General features: G+C 49.6%; 1 pseudogene across 1 annotated transcript; it reads right to left on the minus strand.

The window, feature by feature from the left end:
* Positions 1-25587, minus strand: LOC149429180 (NXPE family member 3-like; annotated as a pseudogene). Its single transcript, XR_016310504.1, has 6 exons — positions 25531-25587; positions 16960-17470; positions 14202-14422; positions 11581-11651; positions 6445-6651; positions 1-1015 (listed from the first exon to the last, which is right to left on the minus strand). The product of XR_016310504.1 is annotated as an NXPE family member 3-like (transcript).
* Between the last annotated feature and the right edge of the window lie 584 nt (positions 25588-26171).

Here is a 26171-nt window from a genome sequence, read left to right on the forward strand (position 1 = left end):
AAACTAAAAAAAAATTTATTTTTATTTTTAATTTTTGATACCCGTTATTTTTTTGTGTTTTTTTTATTTACATGTTTGTTAATAATAAAAATAAAGTTAATTTTAACAATATATTACCCAACTTTCTGGTAAAATATAAAAGACGAGGTTCAACAGAATAAACTGATTGCGCAGTGAAAAGGCGACAAACCGATACTTAAAATTGTCCATTAGCAGCGCTTTAACCCTCTCACTGCCGCCAATGCGCGTCCTGCGCGCTCTCAGCACAAGTGTCCGGTACTCACGGAAAGGTCCCGATCTCCTCTTTCGATCGGGACCTTTCCCGATCATGTGACCGCCGTGACGGCGAATCACAGCAGTCACATGACTTTAAAACCCCGCCCCGCCTCCCAGCTTCTGAAACCCTTAAAGGGCCAGGAGGCACAGGCGCCAAGGGGTTAAAGGCGCTGTACCGGGAAGCGGTGAACGGTTTGGGCCTGTTATTTGGGACAGATAAAGGACAGCATCAAGTCCACCATGTTCTGTATGATGACCTTGCCTGGATGGATGCCATGTGGCAGGTAGTGGCAGGAGGTCATCTGCCAGGCGTCCAGTATGGTAACTGGGAGTCCTGAAAACACGGCCCTCATCAGAGTGTCCAGCTGCCAGGATAACCAATCACTGCCGTGGAAGGACAGGAACCCCGTGTTCCCGGACTTAATTATGACCGTGGTCTCTGGACTCCGCTCCAGTAGCCGGGCCACGGCATCGCGGATAACCATCATCCTCCTCAAATAGACGTTGGCCGGGAAGAAGATAAAATGAGCCAGGCAGTTTATAACAACCACCAATCCGTCGTCTCCTCCTCCCATGCCGTCCAGCTCGTTGGCGATATACTTCAGTTCCTGCACTCGGGTGCGCTTCATGCTAAGGGGTCTCTGGTGTGCCTGCCACTGCACAAGGTAGCCGTGTTCTGTATCCGTGGCCAGCAGGGGGCCGGGGGCGTAGCTCACGTGGAGGTCCACCCTCTGAAGAGCTGTAACCGATACCAATAGGGAAAAAAATCATTATAGCATACCAAGATTAGAATTCTATAGATCAGGGGTGGAACTACAGGGAGTGCAGGGGTCGCAGCCATGACCCAAGCTCCAGGAAGCCCACGTGGCTCCCCTGTACACATGGGTAAGAGGGGTAGCAGGGACAGTTTATAGAACAAATGATCTCTCCATTTTCCTCCTTGAATGCCTGCGGGAGGGAGAGCAGAAGTGGGAATTCAGGGGCTGCAGGATGAAAATGGAGGGACCGGTTCCTCTATTTTTTTTTCCATTATATCAGATCAGGGGTGTAACTACAGGGGTTGCAGCTGTGACCCAGGCTCCAGTGGGCCCATGCAGCTCCCTTGTACACATGGATAAGAGGGGCAGCAGGGACGGTTTATAGAAGAACTGATCTCTCCATTTTCTTCCTTGAATGCCTGCGGGAGGGAGAGCAGAAGTGGGAATTCAGGGGCTGCAGGATGAAAATGGAGGGAACGGTTCCTCTATTTTTTTTCCATTATATGAGATATGAGCAGGGGTGGAGGAGGCCCAGATCTGAGGGACCATGGCCAGTCCCCTGGCAGGAGGCTGAGCATGCTGACCAGGGCAACCCTCAAATGTGTCAGAGACTGGGGGGTGGGCAGTGTCGGGCGGAAGATGGATTGAGGAAGGCTGGAGTATGGAGCCTGGGAGGGGGCCCCATTGAGGGGAGCCTACATACAGGCAGGTCACTGGAGAAGAGGATCTTCTCTGCCTCAATGTCTCCTGAGGAGGACAACCTGTGGAGCAGGGAAGGAGCTAGCCCAGCAAAAGGCCTGAAAGCAGCCACCAACCCACCACACTGACAGGAAGGACAGTGTGAGTACTCCTACACCCCCTGGGCCGGATAAGGGGAGAAGGCAAGACCCAAATCCTCTGGGACTGTTCTAAATTGACAGTTCTTGGGCCCCCTTGCCCAGGGATACCCTCAGGCAGCCGGATGAGGAGGAATCATCCAGGGTCCAGAGGAGGTACACCAGAAAGCCTTTAGTGCTCTTCCGAACGAGACTGTTGCTAATCCACATTTTTTGTGCATAGTTGCTAATGCGTTGTCCTCAAGCTGTACAGTTCCCCGGGCATCCCATATACCTCTAGACCCCATCCAAGTTCAACCCCTTAATAAAGAAAAACCTCAAAACCGAGCTTGAGGACTGTTTGCTACTCCAGTGTGCAAGGTTTAGCCTGGCCGTGCAGAACATAGGGGGACCCAATTCAAATCCAGCGGCCCCTAAGGGGGTAGTGTTACACTGGGTCCTCACTCAACTTAGCGGTACATGTGGGGTTAGTGTTGGGGTTACATGGGGGGTTAGTGTTGGGGTTACATGGGGGGTTAGTGTTAGGGGTACATGTGGGGTTAGTGTTGGGGGTACATGGGGGGTTAGTGTTGGGGTTACATGGAGGTTAGTGTTGGGGTTACATGGGGGGTTAGTGTTAGGAGTACATGTGGGGTTAGTGTTGGGGGTACATGGGGGGTTAGTGTTGGGGTTACATGGAGGTTAGTGTTGGTGGTACATGGGGGGTTAGTTTTGGGGTACATAAGGGGTTAGTGTTGGGGGTACATGGGGGGGTTAGTGTTGGGGGTACATGGGGGGGTTAGTTTTTGGGGTACGTGGGGGGTAGTTTTGGGGGTACGTGGGGGGTTAGTGTTAGGGTTACATGGGGATTAGTTTTGGGGTTACATGGGGGTAGTGTTGGGGTTACAGGAAAAGTAAGTTTGAATTGGGGGTACAGAGATATTCATTTTTAGTGTTGGTGTTACAAGGAGGGTTGGTGTTGGGGTTACCGGGAAGGTTGGGACAATAATCTTCCTATCCAGCTGTTTTTGGCCACATTGGGAGACCAAGTCATGTTTAGGGTGGGGCAGACACATATTTCCTACCTGTTTTCATTAGGTGAGATCGTTTTTAAAATCTTCTTTTTTCCCTTTTCTTTTTTTTGGTGGTGGAGATGTTGGCTCATACCTTTTACCTCAAAGCTGGAAACATACAAGCTCCAGCGTTCCCCCCACCATTGATACTTGCCCACACGACCATCCTCCTATGTGATAAGAGTATAATAGATGCAGTGCATTGTGGGGAATATGTCATTTGGAGATACTTTTGAAGAGAGAGAAGTATGGCCCGAGATTCACCACATGGGGGAAAGGCTGAATGCCCTTCACCAACGACCAGAAACGAATACAGCCCTGGCCAAACGTTTTGAGAAGGACACAATTAAAAATTTTCGCAAAGTCTGCTGCCTCTGTGTTTATGATGGCAATTTGCATATTCTCCAGAATGTGATGAAGAGTGATCAGATGAATTGCAATTAATTGCAAAGTCCCTCTTTTCCATGAAAATTAACTTAATCCCCCCAAAAAAAACATTTCCACTGCATTTCATCCACAAAAGGATCAGCTGACACGTACCTGATAGAAGTCTGAATTGACGAGGTCAGCCTCTCTTGTATCTCCAGCCCAGGCCTCACTGAAGGTGGAACAGATGGTGCCGAGGGACAGGAGAAACACGAGTTACTGCAGATGTTGACTGCAGAACTTGCGGCTGGAGGTGTAACCTCGGTAAATCAAGCAGGGCATCCAGTCAGCAACAGAGATGCCGGAACGGCCAGCATAGGTTAAGGAAGCACTCCACTGGAACTGCAAGATCTGGGTATGCAGCTTGCTGGAACTTCTGATAAGCGTGAGGCTGGAACACACCGTGACAACTGGAGCAGATATAATGGATAGCCAGGACAAGCACTCGGCAGGACTGTAGAGCCAAACTGGTCAGAGTAATAGCCAGGGTCAGCAACGAGCAGACAATGAGGTACCAGAACATCAGACAGGGATGAGGTCAGGAGGAAGCCAGGATCAGAAACCGATGAGCAGGAGCATAAACAGAATCCAAGAGCAGGTCAATGGCAAGCCGGGTCAGTAACAGATACACACAGGATACAGCAGGACACAGGGAATGAACTGAAGACCAGTCAGCACTGACAGAGAGTAAGAGCCTCCTTTAAATAGTACATCTGGCACCAGAAACAGTGGGCACACCCCCGAGTGCGTGCACCTGTGTGTGCACATTCTTGCGTGTATGCGCAAGCCCTTGCTCATTTCTATGCGCCAGTCGCTGTACAGAAATTCCCTTACAGTGATTCTCTCATTAACACATGTGTCAGTGTGGATGAGAACAAGCCTGGAGATCACTCTGTCATGCTGATTGAGTTAGAGTAACAGACTGGAAGCTTTACAAGGAGGGCGGTTCTTGAAATCATTGCTCTTCCTCTGTTAACCATGGTTACCTGCAAGGAAACACATGCAGTCATCATTGCTTTGCACAAAAAGCGATTCACAGGTAAGGATATTTCCGCTACTAAGGTTGCATCCAAATCAACCATTTATCAGATCATCAAAAACTTCAAGGAGAGAGGTACAGTTGTCGCGAAGAAGGCTTCAGGGTGCCCAAGAAAGTCCAGCAAGCGCCAGGACCGTCTCCTAAAGTTGATTCAGCTGCGGGATCCGGGATCGGGGCACCACCAGTGCAGAGCTTGCTCAGGAATGGCAGCTGGCAGGTGTGAGTGCATCTGCATGCACAGTGAGGCAAAGACTTTTGGAGGACGGCCTGGTGTCAAGAAGGGCAGCAAAGAAGCCACTTCTCTCCAGAAACAACATCAGGGACAGACTGATATTCTGTATAAGGTCCAGGGATTGGACTGCTGAGGACTGGAATAAAGTCATTTTCTCTGGTGAATCCTCTTTCCGATTGCTTGGGGCATCCGGAAAAAACCTTGTCCGGAGAAGACAAGGTGAGCGCTACCATCAGTCCTGTGTCATGCCAACAGTAAAGCTTCCTGAGACCATTCATGTGTGGGGTTGCTTCTCAGCCAAGGGAGTGGGCTGAATCACAATTCTGCCTGAGAACACAACCATGAATAAAGAAAGGTCCAAAATCATCCTCAGAGGGCAACTTCTCCCAACCATCCAAGAACAGTTTGGTGAGGAACAACGCCTTTTCCAGCATGATGAAGCACCTTGCCATAAGGTAAAAGTGATAATTATGTGGCTATGGGAACAAAACATCGAAATGTTGGGTCCATGGCCAGGAAACTCCCCAGACCTTATATCACATACCTGGTGATGGAGGCCAATGGAGAGAGGGCTTCCCTTGCGGCTAAGTTCCAGACTCCCCTGAGAGTGGGACAGCGGGAGTCAGGCCCAAAGTAGCACAGGTCGCCTGTAGGAGTGCTTGTTGATGGTCCACCCAGGAGTACAGCTGAAGCAGGGAGATGAGGTCTGCATACAGGTGGCGCCTGTGCGAGGGATGCAAGCCCTTCCGGGAATAGAGGATTACTGGATAGCTGGTTCAAGCCAAGGTCAGGTGCCAGGTGGGAATCAGAGCAGACGTAGTCAGATGGGATAGCCGAGGTCATACACAGAGGAGCGAGAGAGAGAGTATCCGTAAGCCAAGCCGAGGTCAGATCAGGGGTAAAGCAGAGTAGACAGGTCCAAGAGCAAGCTGAGTTGGTATCAGGAAATCACAGGTCACAATCACAGGAACCAGGACCAGGGCACGAGGAGCTAGAGATCATCCAGCAACTTGAGGAAGTGAAGAGCCTCCTTACAAAGGCCGTTTGGCGCCAAAACTGGGCCTGATGCGTGCGCAACTATGCGCCAGTGCGCATGCATGGGACGGATCGCGTCTGTGCGCCAATGCACATGGATCTTCACCACCGTGTATTTCCGCAGCCATGTAGGGTACTGGCGGAAATGCCCGGTCTTCCAGAACTTCTGCCATGGACAGGACCCTGACACCTTAATCCCATTGAGAACTTGTTTTCAATCATCAAGAGGCGGGCGAACAAAAAAACACACAAATCCTGACAAACTCCAAGCATTGATTATGCAAGAATGGGCGGCCATCAGTCTGGATGTGGCCTAGAAGTTGATTGACAGCACGCCGGGGAGAATCACAGAGGTCATGAAGAAGAAGAGTCAACACTTCGACATACTACAACTACCTTCCGTCTTCAATGAACATTAATTATGAGTCAGTTAACCAGAGTCTTGTATAATGGGATGACCACATTAAACCAGCATTGCCGGATCCAAGACTGGAGAATAAACTCTCCAACCAGGACATAGTCCACCATTAATAGGCAGCATCAACCCTTTGAATATTGACTCTTTGCATAATCTTCATGTCATGGTCAATAAAAGCCTTTGACGCTTACACAATGCTTGTGATTATACCTCAGTATACCAGAGGAACATCTGACAAAAAGACCTAAAAACACAGAAGCGGCAGACTTTGCGAAAATTAATATTGGTGTCATTCTCAGAACTTTTGGCCAGGGCCGTCGCAAAGTGAATTTTGGAATTCCAGAAGGAGATTATGGAGAACGTAAGACTCACAAGGAACAAACTCCACCAGGTATTCCCACCACTGCCGCAGCGTGGAGTCCCCAAACATGTACACCACTTTCCCCTTCAGACAGGACGTGACGTTGGCAGGCGTGGGGAACTCCTGGTTCCTGCAGACGCGGGAATTCCACTTGTCCTGGTAATAGAACCCTGACGGCTCTGGATTTGATAAGCCGGGTCTGCAGATACCTTTGACGTCTGAAACAACAAATTATATCAATAGTAAGAATAATTATTATTGTGACTAAAGAGGCAATGCATACAAAATGTTTTGGGGTTTTTTTGTGGATGCTGGGGGAGGGGAGGGTGTCATTGCACAGTGCAATTCAGGTGGGAGATGGAAAGGGGCTCCGCATGGGTTACCTATGACCAGTCCCAATGCAACGGCATCATATGGTGCAAGGACACGTCTGTTTTCAAGCATTAAAAAAGAGAAAGGAGAACGTTTCCACCAACCCACCTGCTGGTAGCAGTGGCACTCTCTGTTCCTGCTCTGCAGTTTGTCGGTGCTGCTACAGACATGTAGGCAGGTGCAGTCTACAATCTCCACAGCAGGTGGCGATCATCCATCGCAGCAATGCCACTGGAGGAGGAAGTCGGGAGAAACTGGGTTTCTCTATGGCGGGGTCTCCATACTTTTCAAACACAGGGCCAGTTTACTGTCCTTCAGACTTTATGGGGGCCAGATTGTGGCCAATGGGGGTAGAAAATGTCCCGGGCCCAGCATCAACGTGAATTATGGCCTTAGGGTTTGCAGTCAGTAGGAGGCATAGTTAGGGTGGCCACCCTAGTTGTAGTAATGTCCCATCATTGGTATCAGTGGGAGGAATAGTACCCCACTTTTGGTGTCAGTGGGAGGAATAGTGCCCCATCATTGGTGTCAGTGGGAGGAATAGTGCCCCATCATTGGTGTCAGTGGGAGGCATAGTGTCCCATCATTGGTGTCAGTGGGAGGAATAGTGCCCCATCATTGGTGTCAGTGGGAGGAATAGTGCCCCATCATTGGTGTCAGTGGGAGGAATAGTGCCCCATCATTGGTATCAGTGGGAGGAATAGTGCCCCATCATTGGTGTCAGTGGGAGGCATATTGCCCCATCATTGGTGTCAGTGGCAGGAATAGTGCCCCACCATTGGTATTAGTGGGAAGAATAGTGTCCCATCATTGGTGTCAGTGGGAGGAATAGCACCCCATCATTGGTGTCAGTGGGAGGAATAGTGCCCCATCATTGGTGTCAGTGGGAGGAATAGTGCCCCATCATTGGTGTCAGTGGGAGGAATAGTGCCCCATCATTGGTATTAGTAGGAGGAATAGTGCCCCATCATTGGTATCAGTGGGGGGAATAGTGCCCCATCATTGGTATCAGTGGGAGGAATAGTGCCCCATCATTGGTGTCAGTGGGTGAAATAGTGCCCCATCATTGGTGTCAGTGGGAGGAATAGCGCCCCATCATTGGTGTCACTGGGAGGAATAGTGCCCCATCATTGGTGTCAGTGGGAAGAATAGTGCCCCATCATTGGTGTCAGTGGGAGGAATAGTGCCTCATCATTGGTGTCAGTGGGAGGAATAGTGCCCCATCATTGGTATTAGTGGGAGGAATAGTGCCCCACCATTGGTGTCAGTGGGTGGAATAGTGCCCCATCATTGGTATAAGTGGGAGGAATAGCGTCCCATCATTGGTGTCAGTGGGAGGAATAGCGTCCCATCATTGGTGTCAGTGGGAGGAATAGCGTCCCATCATTGGTGTCAGTGGGAGGAATAGCGTCCCATCATTGGTGTCAGTGGGAGGAATAGTGCCCCATCATTGGTGTCAGTGGGCAGAATAGTGCCCTATCATTGGTGTCAGTGGGAGGAATAGTGCCCCATCATTGGTATCAGGAGGAGGAATAGTGCCCCATCATTGGTGTCAGTGGGCAGAATAGTGCCCCATCATTGGTATCAGTGGGAGGAATAGTGCCCCATCATTGGTATCAGGGGGAGGAATAGTGCCCCATCATTGGTGTCAGTGGGCAGAATAGTGCCCCATCATTGGTGTCAGTGGGCAGAATAGTGCCCCATCATTGGTATCAGTGGGAGGAATAGTGCCCCATCATTGGTATCAGGGGGAGGAATAGTGCCCCATCATTGGTATCAGGGGGAGGAATAGTGCTCCATCATTGGTATCAGTGGGAGGAATAGTGCCCCATCATTGGTGTCAGTGGGAGGAATAGTGCCCCTTCATTGGTGTCAGTGGGAGGAATAGTGCCCCATCATTGGTGTCAGTTGGAGGAATAGTGCCCCATCATTGGTATCAGTGGGAGGAATAGTGCCCCATCATTGGTGTCAGTGGGAGGAATAGTGCCCCATCATTGGTGTCAGTGGGAGGAATAGTGCCCCTTCATTGGTGTCAGTTGGAGGAATAGTGCCCCATCATTGGTATCAGTGGGAGGAATAGTGCCCCATCATTGGTGTCAGTGGGAGGAATAGTGCCCCATCATTGGTGTCAGTGGGAGGAATAGTGCCCCTTCATTGGTGTCAGTGGGAGGAATAGTGCCCCATCATTGGTGTCAGTGGGAGGAATAGTGTTTTATCATTGGTGTCAGTGGGAGGAATAGTGCCCTGTCATTGGTGTCAGTTTCAGGAATAGTGCCCCATCATTGGTGTCAGTTTGAGGAATAGTGCCCCATCATTGGTGTCAGTGGGCAGAATAGTGCCCCATCATTGGTGTCAGTGGGCAGAATAGTGCCCCATCATTGGTATTAGTGGGAGGAATTATGCCATATTGTTGGTGTCAGTGGGAAGAATGCTGCCTGATAACATTGGGAGGAAAAGTGCTCCAAGGACCACATATACGCTAGCATAGGGCCACATCAGGTTGGAGACCACTGCTCTATGGTTTCCTCTGTCCCCTGAAGCAGTGATCTGGATGGATACACAGGATCCAGGTGACCCAGGCAGCCATCTTGGGTCATGCAGAGTCTATTTGAGCCTCTCCCCCAGGGTTTTAGCACACATTTTGGGAGTGGCTAGTGTAGGGACAGGATCCCCATCTGTCAGGGACAGCACTATTGGTAGGGAGACGTCCTGGAGGAGTAGGAAGAGTAGGGCCTACATCTACCTTGTCAGGAAGCTCCTCTTTGGGTTGGACCAGCCAGGACTCACTCTGCTCTCACTGACAGGCGCTGATGGCAGCTCAGGCCTACACACCGCTGACTCCATTCTGAACTGTTGTAAGTGTCCCGGTCCGGTGAGCCTTTCCGCCAGGCTTGTTTATATGGTTTTTCAGGTTCCGCAATACATTGGTATCTGGCAATTCGGGAGTTTCTGCCACCACACCGTGTGTCACCTACCCAACCGGCAGACAGCAGGAGAGGAACTGGCACCCTGTGCCTATAAGGGAGAGGTCAGAGATGCTGACCCCCCTCCCCCCTCTTCAGCATCAATGATGGGAAGCAGTTGGTTTTCTCCGCATGGTGTCTTGACTACTGTCTTCCCAGACTAAAAACTAACCATCTTTGGCCAGCCTTAGGCTTTGGTGATGGCCCCTCGTCTGTCCATCTGACTCCATCTATTCCTAAAACATTATGTTTACATTTTTTTTACCCCTTTAATTGTATGTCCACTGATGTACACTATATTGCCCCAAGTATTGGTCCGCCGGCCTTTCCACGCACATGACCTTTAATGGCCCCCCAGTCTTAGTCCGTAGGGTTGAATATTGAGTTGGCCCCGCCCTTTCCATGCACATGACCTTCCATGGCCTCCCAGTCTTAGTTTGTAGGGTTCAATATTGAGTTGGCCCCGCCCTTTGCAGCTATAACAGCTTCAACTCTTCTGGGAAGGCCGTCCACAAGGTTTAGGAGGGTGTCTATGGGAAGGTTGGACCATTCTTCCAGAAGCACATTTGTCAGGTCAGGCACTGATGTCGGGGGAGGAGGCCTGGCTCGCAGTCTCCGCTCTAATTCATCCCAAAGATGTTCTATGGGGTTGATGTCAGGACTCTGTGCAGGACAGTCAAGTTCCTCTACCCCAAACTGGCTCCTCCATGTCTTTATGGACCTTGCTTTGTGCACTGGTGGGCAGTTATGTTGGAACAGGAAGGGGCCGTCCCCAAACTCTTCCCTCAAAGTTGGGAATATGAAATTGTCCAAAATGTCGCCTTAAGAGTTCCCTTCACTGGAACTAGGGGGCCAAGCCCAACCCCTGAAAAACAGCCCCACACCATGATCCCCCCTCCACCAAACTTGGCACAATGCAGTCAGGCAAGTACCGTTCCCCTGGCAACCGCCAAACCCAGACATGTCCATCAGATTGCCAGACAGAAAAGAGTGATTGGTCACTCCAGAGAACACACCTTCCCTGCTCTAGAGTCCAGTGGCGGCGTGCTTTACACCACTGCATCCGACACTTAGCATTGCACTTGGTGGTGTAAGGCTTGGATGCAGCTGCTCGGCCATGGAAACCCATTCCATGAAGCTCTCTACGCACTGTTGTTGGGCTCATCTGAAGGCCACACCAAGTTTGGAGGTCTTTAACTATTGACTCTGCAGACAATTGGTGACTTCTGCGCACTGTGCGCTTCAGCATGCGCTGACCCCGCCCTGTCATGTGACGTGGCCTACCACTTGGTGGCTGAGTGGCTGTTGTTCCCAGTGGCTTCCACTTTGTTATAATCCCACTAACAGTTGAGCGTGGAATATTTAGTAGCCAGGAAATGTCACGGATGGACTTATTGCACAGGTGACCACCTATCACGGGACCACGCTTGGAGTCACTGAGCTCCTGAGAGCGATCCATTCTTTCACCAATGTTTGTAGAAGCAGTCTGCATGCCTAGGGGCTTGATTGTATACACCTGTGGTCATGGGGGGGATTGGAACACCTGAATCACATGATTGGGAGGGGATTGGAACACCTAAATCACATGATTGGGAGGGGATTGGAACACCTGAATCACATGATTGGGAGGGCGGGGCCAATACTTTTGGCAATATAGTGTATTTATAGAAATTGGAGCACAAGGGGATCTGTTCCCTACTGCAAACATTTCAATTAATTAATTCAAAAGAAATAAGAATTCTGATTGGTCGCTCTGGTGTTGCTCCACTCTCAGAAGTCTGCTCTTTGTTGGGTAGGGAGTCCTGGTCTTACCTGTGGTGTTCTCCTGGGGCTGGACTACAAGACCTGGGAGGGATGATGAAATCACCTGATTGGACACAGAGCTGTCAGAAAAGAAAATAGGAGGCGGATTAAAAAACCTAAACCTTAGAACCAGCTTGCCAAATATTTGATCTTTAACCCAACTCAACGGAGATTGATCGACCTTTAACCGAATGTAACCCGAGATCGGTGTGATCAGATGCCTTCACAAGCTTGTATACATGAGACCGAAACCGGAAGTGACAACATCCTCGTCTCTTCCAGTTTCTGACATCACACTGTGGGAGGAATGACATCACTTCCTCTCACTCTGTGCCCGGGAGCCAATGCTGCTGGTCACATCCTTACCGAGTTTCCTGATTGGACGGGAGAAGCCCGGTAAAGGCAGAGGCGGGAGGAGGAGGAACCTCATTCCACCGCCTGTACAAGTGATCCAGCGGCTGTATAGCTGCCAGGATTACTTTTATGTGATGGGGAATCCCAATAGAGGAGTGCAGAGACTTCTGGGAATTGTATGCTGAAAGATTTCCTTACAGTTAATGTGCAGAACAAAAACATTTGTTTAGTTTCATTTTGATTCGTTAAATACATAATTTTGTCTAATTTGTTTTCGGAATTCATTTCATTTTCGAATTCGATTTGATTCTAATTCGATTCGACCAAATTGGCATTCAAATTTTAATTTAATCTATTTGAAATTTGAAAGATAGTTAAAGTCTTTCTATTTAATTCTATTGTTTTTTCTATTCTATTCTTAGTTTCTATTCTATTCGAATTTATTCTATTCAAAAGATGGATACATTCTATTTTATTAGTTTTATTCTATTCAAAAGATGGATACATTCTATTTTATTAGTTTTATTCTATTCTCCTATTTCTATTCTAATCTATTTGAATTTATTCTGTTTGAAATTTGAATGTAGGAAGACGGTTATATTCTATTTTATTCTATAGGGTCATGTGACCGCCGTGATTGGCCTTCATGGCAGTCACATGATCAGAAAGGTCACAATCGCAAGGAAAGACCGGGACCTTTCCGTGGGAAGCCGGCATATGTGCTGGGAGCGCGCTCTCAGCGCATGTTTGTTTATAAACGGTATGCAAATATCGAATCGCTCTGCGTCATGGCCCAGCCCCCGAGAGGCCGCATCTTTGTGTACGTTCGGCGTAAAGAGTTTACTACAGCCTAATCATTTACTTTATATCCGTGTGTACCAGGGCTCAGAGAATAGGAACTCCCCTTTTCTGCATCACCCCTGTCTCCACCCCCTACCCACCTCCTAACACCACCCCTTGATTCCACCTCCTACCCACCTCCTAGCACCACCCCTTGATTCCACCCCCTACCCACCTCCAAGCACCATCCCTTGGTTCCACCCCCTACCTACCTCCTAGCACCACCCCTTGGTTCCACCCCCTACCCACCTCCAAGCACCACCCCTTGGTTCCACCCCCTACCCACCTCCAAGCACCAACCCTTTATTCCAACCCCTACCCACCTCCAAGCACCACCCCTTTATTCCAACCCCTACCCACCTCTAAGCACCACCCTTGGTTCCACCCCCTACCCACCTCCAAGCACCATCCCTTGATTCCAACCCCTACCCACCTCCAAGCACCATCCCTTGATTCAAAATCCTACCCAGGAGGAATAGTGCCCCATCATTGGTGTCAGTGGGAGGAATAGTGCCCCATCATTGGTGTCAGTGGGAGGAATAGTGCCCCATCATTGGTGTCAGTGGGAGGAATAGTGCCCCATCATTGGTGTCAGTGGGAGGAATAGTGCCCCATCATTGGTGTCAGTGGGAGGAATAGTGCCCCATCATTGGTGTCAGTGGGAGGAATAGTGCCCCATCATTGGTATCAGTGGGAGGAATAGTGCCCCATCATTGGTGTCAGTGGGAGGAATAGTGCCCCATCATTGGTATCAGTGGGAGGAATAGTGCCCCATCATTGGTGTCAGTGGGAGGAATAGTGTCTCATCATTGGTATCAGTGGAAGGAATAGTGCCCCATCATTGGTGTCAGTGGGAGGAATAGTGCCCCATCATTGGTGTCAGTGGGAGGAATAGAACCCCATCATTGGTATCAGTGGGAGGAATAGTGCCCTATCATTGGTATCAGTGGGAGGAATAGTGCCCCACCATTGGTGTCAGTGGGAGGAATAGTGCCCCATCATTGGTGTCAGTGGGAGGAATAGTGCCCCATTATTGGTGTCAGTGGGAGGAATAGTGCCCTATCATTGGTGTCAGTGAAAGGAATAGTGTCCCATCATTGGTGTCAGTGGGAGGAATAGTGCCCCATCATTGGTGTCAGTGGGAGGAATAGTGCCCCATCATTGGTATCAGTGGGAGGAATAGTACCCCATCATTGGTGTCAGTGGGAGGAATAGTGCCCCATCATTGGTGTCAGTGGGAGGAATAGTGCCCCATCATTGGTGTCAGTGGGAGGAATAGTGCCTGATAGTTGGAGTTATTGGGAAAATTAATTCCCCATCATTGGTGTCAGTGGAAGGGCCAGATAAAGGCTAGCAAAGGCCCACATATGGCCCACGGGCTGCAGTTTGGAAACCCCTGATCTAAGGTGCCACAACCTCTCTAACCAGCTACCTACCTGTGTAGAATCTCTTGCTCAGCAGAGGTCAGTACTTTGTGATCACCACCGCCGGAATGCTCAAGGTACGCGCTGCAGGGAAAACCTTGCGGACGCACACAGTACCACTCCTCCCCTGTACGTGAATCCCGGTAAGTACACACGTCTTGTCCAGGGGGCTGCACATTACACTCCACCGTGGCATCTCTCCCTTTATGGTGGAAATATCCGAAGTAAAACACCTGAGCATTGAAAAAAACGGGAATTTAGTGACACCAAACATTCTGGGCAGATTCCAAATCTTCATCACGCTGGCACAGTATATACGCGGCTGTAATATGATTTCTAATATTTGATGTTATATTATTAATAAGTCAAAATCGACACATGCAGTTTGGTCGCACGCAGCGCTTGCAGTTCCCCGGGTTCACACCTATGCGTTTTCGGCAGCGTTTTGCAGAAACGCAGTACGGTCCATTTAACATGATTTCCTATGGGACGGGTTCAAATCTCCGCGTTTTTGCCCGGTGCGTTTTTTTGGAAAGGGTCGGGGACTTTTTTGAATGCAAAAAATTGCGTTTTTGGTTCTACGGACTTCAATAGAGAAGCTGATGAAAAGTTTGTATTGAGTTTTTGATGCGTTTTGCGTTTAAAATCTGCCTAGCAACAAGAAAAATTAAAGAAAAAAAAAAAGGCAAAATGTATCAAAAATGCAAAACGCAATGCAGAAACGCCTCAAACGCAACCTGCATAGGTGTGGACCTAGGGTTACCACCCCCCATTTCCCCCCCACACACCCATCCCCCCCCCCCCCACACACACACACACACACCAGATTTTACTAACGCTCTGTGTATTAAAAATGAATTCCATGTATTTACTCTCTCGGCATTGCAGACGCGATAATGGGGCTGATTTACTAAAGGCAAATAGGCTGTGCACTCTGCAGGTGTTCTTCAAGTGCAGTTGCTTTGGATCCGAGGGGAAGCTCTGCTGATTTCTTTTATCCAATCACGTGCAAGCAAAAATTATTTTTTTGATTTTCCATGCATGTTCCCCTCAGTTCTTCCAAGTGCAGCCTATCTGCCTTTAGTAAGTCAACCCCCAATGTGTGCTCAGTCCAACGGCATCATGTCCACTTGTGTGGGGGGGGTGTACAATGGATCAACCGCCTGTTCTTACCTTCCCCCCATGTGAAAGGAGCGTTACTGGTATTAGCATGTTTGGTAAAAACAAAGGGGGGCATGGGTAGCTGGGCCCTGCTATGGGGGGCATGTTCTAATGCAGGGGGCCTCCGAACTTTCTAAACAAAGGGCAAGTTTACTATCCTTCAGATTTAAAGTGTTACTAAACCCCGGACCCCGCATTCACTATATCCGCTCTCCCCAGACCCCGCGTTCATTATATCCGCTCTCCCCGGACCCCGCATTCACTATATCCGCTCTCCCCGGACCCCGCATTCACTATATCCGCTCTCCCCGGACCCCGCATTCACTATATCCGCTCTCCCCGGACCCCACATTCACTATATCCGCTCTCCCCGGACCCCGCATTCACTATATCCGCTCTCCCCGGACCCCGCATTCACTATATCCGCTCTCCCCGGACCCCGCATTCACTATATCTGCTCTCCACGGACCCCGCATTCACTATATCCGCTCTCCCCGGACCCCGCATTCACTATATCCGCTCTCCCCGGACCCCGCATTCACTATATCCGCTCTCCCCGGACCCCGAATTCACTATATCCGCCCTCCCCTGGACCCCGCATTCACTATATCCGCTCTCCCCGGACCCTGCATTCACTATATCCGCTCTCCCCGGACCCCGAATTCACTATATCCGCCCTCCCCTGGACCCCGCATTCACTATATCTGCACTCCCCGGACCCTGCATTCACTATATCCGCTCTCCCCGGACCCCGCATTCACTATATCTGCTCTCCCCGGACCCTGCATTCACTATATCCGCTCTCCCCGGACCCCACATTCACTATATCCGCTCTCCCCGGACCCTGCATTCACTATATCTGGTCTCCTCGGACCCCGCATTCACTATATCCGCTCTCCCCGGACCCCGCATTCACTATATCCGCTCTCCCCGGACCCCGCATTCACTATATCCGCTCTCCCCGGACCCCGCATTCACTATATCTGCTCTCCCCGGACCCCACATTCACCAAATCCGGTCTCCCCGGACCCCACATTCACCAAATGCGGTCTCACACAGTACACAGAACATGGAAATGCAATTATTTTAGTAAATATAAACTGGTAAATCCCTTTTCTCATCAGCAGTATATAGCAGTTTTCCTTCCCAGGCCCCCTAATCTTCCGGTGCGGTGGGGGTTAATAGAGCCAACAGATTTGTGATAGGTGGTCATCAAGAGTGCCGACTATGCCCCCCCCCCCCCCAGTCATAGAAGCCATTAATACAGCTTCTAGGAATGAAATGTGATATATAAATGAAGGACTGGTGGATGAAAGGGAGGTTCACCATCTCCATTCCTAGAAGCTCCACTACAGCTTTTGTGAATGGAGGGGGGGGACAGGGCAGCCATAGTCGGCACTCTTGCTGAGTTGCCTGTCACAGGTCCATTGGCTCCAATAACCCCGTCCACACTGGAGGATTATGCCATTGGGGGAGTCAGAGGACGGAGATGTCAACTAATGCAGGAGCCATCAGCACAAGGGACATATCAGACTGACAGTAAGGATTGTCCCTTGTGCTGATTTTTATTTTTCTAAACTTAGGCTTTCAACGTAAAGTCATCTCTCACTTTATCAGGACGAGAATCCCTCTTCTGACTCAAAATGGCGATGGCCTCGCTGGAATGGATGAGCGAGATAGAGATCTGACAGGCTCCGGGCCACAGAAGAAGAAAGGTGGCGGTGTAACTGCCATTTCTGTGGTCGGCGATGGAACCGGTCACTCCAGCTTTCAGCTGTGGAGAATGCAGCTTGGCCTGGAAATAATCCCCCCCATAGGTCTTGGGTTGGCGGTCGTGGTCTCGAGCTTTGATGAAAACCTGCACACGATCCCCCACGTGGTATGTAGGACGTGGATCCAGTAAAGAGCACTCTGTGGTCTTGGGACTGGTAGATGACCGCAAACTGGTGGAATTGGGAGGTTCCGGCCATTCGAGGACTTTCAGGAACTTCTGGATCTCGTCTGCCTCTGGATTCTGAGATGTGTTTGGGGACGGGGTTGCTCCTATGGAATGATAACTCTTGGGGGGGGGGCAGATTCCATCTGTGGTTTGGTTGGAGGGTGCTTAACCTATAAACAGCCTGAAAAGACACAACATTAGATGAGCGAACATACATGTTCATAACCGGGGCCACAGACGGCATTGGCTGCAGAAGCGGATCAGGAAACGTTTTCATACTTGTTAGTTCAACAAAATTTGGCCAGTCCATGCTGAACCTGCCACACCTTGATCCGTCTATGGCAGGGATGGACAACTGTGGCCCTCCAGCTGTTGTAGAACTACAAGTCCCATGAGGCATTGCAAAACTGACAGTTACAAGCATGACTCCCAAAGGCAGAGGCATGATGGGACTTGTAGTTCACAAAAAGCTGGAGGGCCACAGTTGCCCACCCCTGGACTATGGCCATCTGAAATCACAGATATTTCGTAAGCAGGGAAAGCTACTTAACCCCTTCCAGTCCGGACGCTTTCCCCCCCTTCCAGTCCGGACGCTTTCCCCCCCTTCCAGTCCGGACGCTTTCCCCCCCTTCCAGTCCGGACGCTTTCCCCCCCTTCCAGTCCGGACGCTTTCACCCCCTTCCAGTCCGGACGCTTTCACCCCTTCCAGTCCGGACGCTTTCACCCCCTTCCTGTCAGGATGCTTTCCCCCCCTTCCTGTCAGGACGCTTTCCCCCCCTTCCTGTCAGGACGCTTTCCCCCCCTTCCAGTCCGGACGCTTTCCCCCCCTTCCAGTCCGGACGCTTTCCCCCCCTTCCAGTCCGGACGCTTTCCCCCCCTTCCAGTCCGGACGCTTTCCCCCCCTTCCAGTCGGGACGCTTTCACCCCCTTCCAGTCCGGACGCTTTCCCCCCCTTCCAGTCCGGACGCTTTCCCCCCCTTCCAGTCCGGACGCTTTCCCCCCCTTCCAGTCCGGACTCTTTCCCCCCCCTTCCAGTCCGAACGCTTTCACCCCCTTCCAGTCCGGACACTTTCACCCCCTTCCAGTCTGGACACTCTCACCCCCTTCCAGTCTGGACACTCTCACCCCCTTCCAGTCCGGACACTTTCCCCCCCTTCCAGTCCGGACACTTTCACCCCCCTTCCAGTCCGGACACTTTCACCCCCTTCCAGTCTGGACACTTTCACCCCCTTCCAGTCTGGACACTTTCACCCCCTTCCAGTCCGGACACTTTCACCCCCCTTCCAGTCCGGACACTTTCACCCCCCTTCCAGTCCAGACACTTTCACCCCCCTTCCAGTCCGGACACTTTCCCCCCCTTCTAATCCGGACACTTCCCCCCCTTCCAGTCCGGACACTTTCCCCCCCTTCCAGTCCGGACACTTTCCCCCCCTTCCAGTCCAGACACTTTCCCCCCCTTCCAGTCCGGACACTTTCCCCCCCTTCTAGTCCGGACACTTTCCCCCCCTTCCAGTCCGGACACTTTCCCCCCCCTTCCAGTCCGGACACTTTCCCCCCCCTTCCAGTCCGGACACTTTCCCCCCCTTCCTGTCCAGGCCAATTTTCAGCTTTCAGCGCTATCACACTTTGAATGACAATTGCGCTGTCATGCAACACTGTACCCATATGAATTTTTTCGAGACAGATAAAGCTTTATTTTGGTGGTATTTATTCACCGCTGGGATTTTTATTTGTTTGCTATATAAATGACAAATTCCAAAAATTTTGAAAAAAAGTGTTTTTCTTATAAAATTTTGCAAATAAATAATCTTTCTTTATAAATCTTGGCCAACATTTATTCAGTTATCTTTTTAGTAAAAGAAAAAAAATAACCCGAATTAGTTTATAACCAAAAATTATCATTTTTCAAAAATGTTTTTTTACATTTTTATTTTATTTTTTTTATAATATTATTTATGTTTTATTTTACATACTGTCACCCTAGCAGTACAGTGTTACCATGGTGACACTGTACTACTTGTGGGGGGCGATGAAGATTTTTTTTTTTTTACACTGATTGCTTTTACACCCATAAAGGCTGTAAAAGCAATCATTTCTCCTCTCTCTGTCTGCATTCTTGCAGCCATTGAGAAATACTGTGGGAGCTGTGATTGGTCACAGCTTGTCACATGGTACAAGGCTGTTGTGAATAGCTCTGTACCATGTGATCTCTGTGATGATTAACATATTTATACTCATACTTAGTAAGCAATGATGTCAGAAGTGACATCTTGCTTACTGCTCTGCATGTGATCACTGATTGGCCAATCAGTGATCACATAAATCGGGACCTCGCACAGAGGTCCCATACAGCAATCGGTGTTCCGCTGTGTCCAGAAGACGCAGCGGGCATTGGATCGCGGTGCCGCACGCTCCCAGGGAGCGCACACAATCCAAAATGGCGGTTTATGAACGGCAACCCGCCCCTGCACTGCCACCGTCCATCCATTTATACACATGGGCCGGACGGGAAGTGGTTAATGGCGATATATAGCCCTTAGCTATTAGGGCCGGTTCACACTTCATGCGTTTCAGTTGCTTTTTTTCTGCATCCAAAACGCAGGGAAAGTAGGTGATCTGGTTGTCAATGTCATAGTTCACATCAGTGCTTGCAGTTCCAGTGCTTTCTGGTTGCAGAACAAAAAAGTAGAACAGGCGGCATTTTTCCTGCACAGAACTGTACTGGAACGAGGTAAAATGCACCAAAAAATGTCCTATTTTAAATTGAAGAAATGCCTAAATGGTTAGCACTTTCGCCTGGCAGTACTCGGGTCGTTGGTTTGAATCCCAACCACGGCACCACCTGCCTGGAGTTTGCATGTTCTCCCTGTTTCCTCCGGGTAGTCCGGTTTCCTCCCACACTCCAAAGACATGCTGGTAGGTGAATTGGATCCTGTCTAAATTGTCCCTAGTATTTGTATGTATGAATGTGAGTTAGGGACTTTAGGCTAGGTTAGGTTCACACCTTTGCAGGTTGCTTTTGATGTGTTTTTCTTGTTTTATTTTTTACTTTTCTTGTTGCTATGCAGATTTAAAACGCATCAAAAACACAGCAAAAACGCACTACAGCGGTCCCATTGCAGTCTATTGAACCACCAATAAAACTTTTTGCGTTCAAAAAAAAAGTCCCTGGCCCTTTCCAAAAAACGCACCGGGGTGAAAACGCGGAGATTGAACGTGTCCCATAGAAAATCATGTTAAATGGACCGTACCGCGTTTCTGCAAAATGCTGCGGAAAACGCATAGGTGTGAACCTGGGGTTAGATTGTACGCCCCTTGAGGGTTAGGGACCTTAGATTGTAATCCCCTTGAGGGTTAGGGACCTTAGATTGTACGCCCCTTGAGGGTTAGGGACCTTAGATTGTACGCCCCTTGAGGGTTAGGGACCTTAGATTGTACGTCCCTTGAGGGTTAGGGACCTTAGATTGTAATCCCCTTGAGGGTTAGGGACCTTAGATTGTACGCCCCTTGAGGGTTAGGGACCTTAGATTGTACATCCCTTGAGGGTTAGGGACCTTAGATTGTACGTCCCTTGAGGGTTAGGGACCTTAGATTGTACGCCCCTTGAGGGTTGGGGACCTTAGATTGTAATCCCCTTGAGGGTTAGGGACCTTAGATTGTAATCCCCTTGAGGGTTAGGGACCTTAGATTGTAATCCCCTTGAGGGTTAGGGACCTTAGATTGTACGTCCCTTGAGGGTTAGGGACCTTAGATTGTACGCCCCTTGAGGGTTAGGGACCTTAGATTGTACGTCCCTTGAGGGTTAGGGACCTTAGATTGTACGTCCCTTGAGGGTTAGGGACCTTAGATTGTACGACCCTTGAGGGTTAGGGACCTTAGATTGTACGTCCCTTGAGGGTTAGGGACCTTAGATTGTACGCCCCTTGAGGGTTAGGGACCTTAGATTGTACGCCCCTTGAGGGTTAGGGACCTTAGATTGTACTCCCCTTGAGGGTCAGGGACTGATGTGAATGTACAATATATATGTAAAGTGTTGCGTACACTGACCTCGCTATATGAGTACCTGAAATAAATTAAAAAATAAATAAAATAAGAAAAAGAGAGGGGAAAAAATAAACTGGAATGCATAAAAAACGCACCGGAATGCGCCAAAAATGCATAAAAAATGCACCGGAACTCGTCACAAATGCATATAAAATGCACCGGTATGCGCCAAAAATGTATAAAAAACAAGTAGTGGGCTGTTGCAAACATCCAAATACCTTGATGGTTGGATGTCAGTTTGGAGTAATTTTCTAGGCAGGCAAAATTTGCATGCAGACTGACCTAGGTGCAAGGCACTCTGTGATTGGGGGAGGAGAGATCATGATATTCAACTGACCCTCTTCCAATCACAGATTGCCTTGCATTCATTAAAAAGAAATGAAGATGTTTATTGAATGGAGAAGCTGAAGTCTGAGAGTCCTCCAGCCGGAACGATAGCTCTCATAGGAGGACTGTATAGGAGGGAGGGAAAGCCAGAGTTGTATATAACATAAATACAGTGAAGGAAATGTGTATTGCTCCCCGGCTGATGCTGAATGTTCGTCACTCACACAGAAATGATCGGTCTAAAAATCGAATGTTCGGTGTATTGTAACACTGAGAGACAGAATACAACGACAAATTCAGCAGAAATGCGTCTAACAAATGATGACTGATCTGCATGTTCATGAGGGAAAGAAGGATTTGATCCCCTATCATTCAGCAGGATTTCTGGCTCCCAGGTGTCTCTCACACAGGTAACAAGCTGAGATTAGAAGCAGTCTCTTAAAGGGAGTGCTGCTAATCTAATTGTGTTACCTTTATAAAAGACACCTGTCCACAGGAGCAATCAAACAATCAGATTCCAAACCCTCCACCACGGCAAAGACCAAGAGCTGTCCAGGGATGTCAGGAACAGGATCGAAGACCTACACAAGGCTGGACTGGGCTACCAAACTATGGCCAAGCAGCTTGGTGAGAAGGTGACAACAGTCGGTGCAATCATTCACAAATGGAAGAAACACAAAGCAACTGTCAGTCTCCCTAGGACTGGTGCACCGTGCAAGATCTCCCCTCGTGGAGTGTCAATGATCATGAGAACAGTGAGGCATCATCCCAGAACTACGAGTGAGGATCTTGTCAATGATCTCCGGCCAGCTGGGACCGCAGTCACCAAGAGAACAATGGGTAACACACTACGCCGACGAGGATTGAAATCCCGCAGTGCCCGCAAGGTCCCTCTGCTCAGGAAAGCACATGTCCAGGCCCGTCTGAAGTTTGCCACTGAACATCTGAATGAGGCAGAGCAGGACTGGTTGAAAGTGTCGTGGTCAGATGAGACGACCAACATGGAGCTCTTTGGCATCAACTCAACTCGCCGTGTTTGGAGGCGGAGGACGAGGAATGCTGCCTATGACCCCAAGAACACCATCCCAACTGTCAAACATGGTGGTGGAAACATTCTGCTTTGGGGGTGTTTTTCTGCTAAGGGGACAGGACAACTGCACCGCATCAAGGGGACCATGGACGGGGCAATGGAGCGGCAAATCTTGGGCAAGAACCTTCTCCCCTCAGCCAGGGCATTGAAAATGAATGGCGGGTGGCTGTTCCAGCATGACAAGGAGCCAAAACACGCGGCCAAGGCAACAAAGCAGCGGCTGGAGAAGAAGCACGTTAAGCTCCTGGAGTGGCCTAGCCAGTCTCCAGACCTTCATCCGGCTGACAATATCTCTGTGGAGGGAGCTGAAAGTTGGAGTTGCCAAACGTCAGCTGCCAAACCTTCATGATTTGGAGAGGATCTGCCAAGAGGAGTGGGCCAAAATCCCTCCTGAGATGTGTGTGAACCTGGGGGCCAACTCCAGGAAACGTCTGACCTCTGTGATTGACAACAAGGGATTTGCCACCAAGTACTAAGTCATGTTTTGTGAAGGGGATCAAATCCTTCTTTCCCTCATGAACATGCAGATCAGTCATCATTTGTTAGACGCATTTCTGCTGAATTTGTTGTTGTATTCTGTCTCTCAGTGTTACACCGAACATTCCATTGTTAGACCGATCATTTCTGTGTGAGGGGCGAACATTCAGCATCAGCTGGGGGGCAAATACACATTTCCTTCACTGTAGAATATAATATAAAATCGTTATTGGCCAGCGTTCAACTTTTAAAAATGGAGTCTGACACCCAAAATTTCTCTAATTATCATAACGATGTTTATATAACAGTAAATGTGGGCCAATCCAGGATGGACACAATTGGGGTGTTACAGATAAAGCTGAAGAATTGTTTTAGTGGGTAGTGCGGGAGAAGAGTGCAGAGGGTGACCACATGTGCAGGAGAGGAGTGCAGAGGGTGACCACATGTGCAGGAGAGGAGTGCAGAGGGTGACCGCATGTGCAGGAGAGGAGTGCAGAGGGTGACCGCATGTGCAGGAGAGGAGTGCAGAGGATATGACAGCATATGAAGGAGAAGAGTGCAGAGGGTGATAGCATGTGCAGGAGAGGAGTGCAGAGGATATGACAGCATATGAAGGAGAAGAGTGCAGAGGGTGATAGCATGTGCAGGAGAGGAGTGCAGAGCGTATTACGGCACGTGCAGGAGAGGAGTACAGAGGGTGACCGCATTTGCAGGAGAGGAGTGCAGAGGGTGACCGCATTTGCAGGAGAAGAGTGCAGAGGGTGACAGCATTTGCAGGAGAGCATTCTAGAGGGTATGACGGTATGTGCAGGAGAGGAGTGCCCAGGAGAGGAGTGCCCAGGAGAGGAGTGCCCAGGAGAGGAGTGCCCAGGAGAGGAGTGCCCAGGAGAGAAGTGCCCAGGAGAGCAGTGCCCAGGAGAGGAGTGCAGAGTACAGGATGGATGTAGTTTGATGTGTAGTATTAGTCGCACTATTCCATGGAATTATTGCTGGAAGTCATTCTCGGTCGGATCGCATTCATTGTTCAGCAACATCTTTCCTGGTTTATATTTTTGATAAATCCCTAATAGAAACAATGAAGACACAGGAGATGCATGCAGTGATTCCCTCCATACAAATGCACACAGACCCACCTACCCCGGTCATGATGAATATAGCGAGGGTCCGCACAGACACACCTACCCCGGTCATGATGAATATAGCGAGGGTCCGCACAGACACACCTACCCCGGTCATGATGAATATAGCGAGGGTCCGCACACACACCTACCCCGGTCATGATGAATATAGTGAGGGTCCGCATAGACCCACCTACCCCGGTCATGATGAATATAGCGAGGGTCCGTACAGACACACTTACCCTGGTCATGATGAATATAGCGAGGGTCTACACAGACACACCTACCCCGGTCATGATGAATATAGCGAGGGTCTACACAGACACACCTACCCCGGTCATGATGAATATAGCGAGGGTCCGCACAGACACACCTACCCCGGTCATGATGAATATAGCGAGGGTCCGCACAGACACACTTACCCTGGTCATGATGAATATAGCGAGGGTCCACACAGACACACCTACCCCGGTCATGATGAATATAGCGAGGGTCTACACAGACACACCTACCCCTGTCATGAAGAATATAGTAAGGGTCCGCACAGACACACCTACCCCTGTCATGAAGAATATAGTAAGGGTCCGCACAGACACACCTACCCCGGTCATGATGAATATAGTGAAGGTCCGCATAGACACACCTACCCCGGTCATGATGAATATAGTGAGGGTCCGCATAGACACACCTACCCCAGTCATGATGAATATAGCGAGGGTCCACACAGACACACCTACCCCAGTCATGATGAATATAGTAAGGGTCCGCACAGACACACCTACCCTGGTCATGATGAATATAGTGAGGGTCCGCATAGACACACCTACCCCAGTCATGATGAATATAGCGAGGGTCCACACAGAGACAACTACCCCGGTCATGATGACTATAGCGAGGGTCCGCACAGACCCACCTACCCCAGTCATGATGAACATAGCGAGGGTCCACACAGACACACTTACCCCGGCCATGATGAATATAGCGAGGGTCCACACAGACCCACCTACCCCCCCCGTCATGAACATAGTGAGGGTCCACACAGACCCACCTACCCCGGACATGATGAATATAGCGAGGGTCCACACAGACCCACCTACCCCCCGTCATGAACATAGCGAGGGTCCGCACAGACACACCTACCCCGGCCATGATGAATATAGCGAGGGTCCGCACAGACACACCTACCCCGGCCATGATGAATATAGCGAGGGTCCACACATTCCTAATCCTTTTCAGGTCCATGACTTCCCCCCGAGGTTTCCAGCAGGGAAACTGGTGCTGCAAAAAAAGTTCTTTTAGATAACTTCACAGGAAAGGAGATCCGTCTCCCACAGAAGGAGGAGTGAGGGAAATGTTAAATGGATGAGGTCACAACTCGCATGCAAATCTAGTTGTTGGTTTTGCCGTAGTTGGCTCAGACTGACTATACAGTTTCCTTATCTGCCTTTCCCCTAATCCCGGTTGGGTTGGGCATTTCTCAATATCGCTAGTACTGTCTGTGTCACAGGTCATAGTATGAGAATTCACAGATTGATTGAGTTATGAATATTTATTGTTCTTCTAGACAATCCAGTAGGAGGTTCTATGGCCACTAATGCATTCAGGGAGAGGATATATATTTGGGGAGGCCATGCGGATGACTACACTGGATGCTGTGATTGACACGGGCGACCTCACTGGGCGCTGTCCTTGACACAAACTTCAGTGGACGCCGTAAGTGACGCAGATGACTTCGCTGAATGCTATGACTGATGCGGGCGACCTCGCTGGATGCCGTGAAAGATGCGTAAGAGTACACTGGATGCTGTGATTGACGCAGACTTTGG

Source organism: Staurois parvus, unplaced genomic scaffold (assembly GCF_062004578.1).
Source record: "Staurois parvus isolate SC_StPar_1 unplaced genomic scaffold, SC_StPar_1.0 ptg002756l, whole genome shotgun sequence".
Taxonomy (NCBI): domain Eukaryota; kingdom Metazoa; phylum Chordata; class Amphibia; order Anura; family Ranidae; genus Staurois; species Staurois parvus.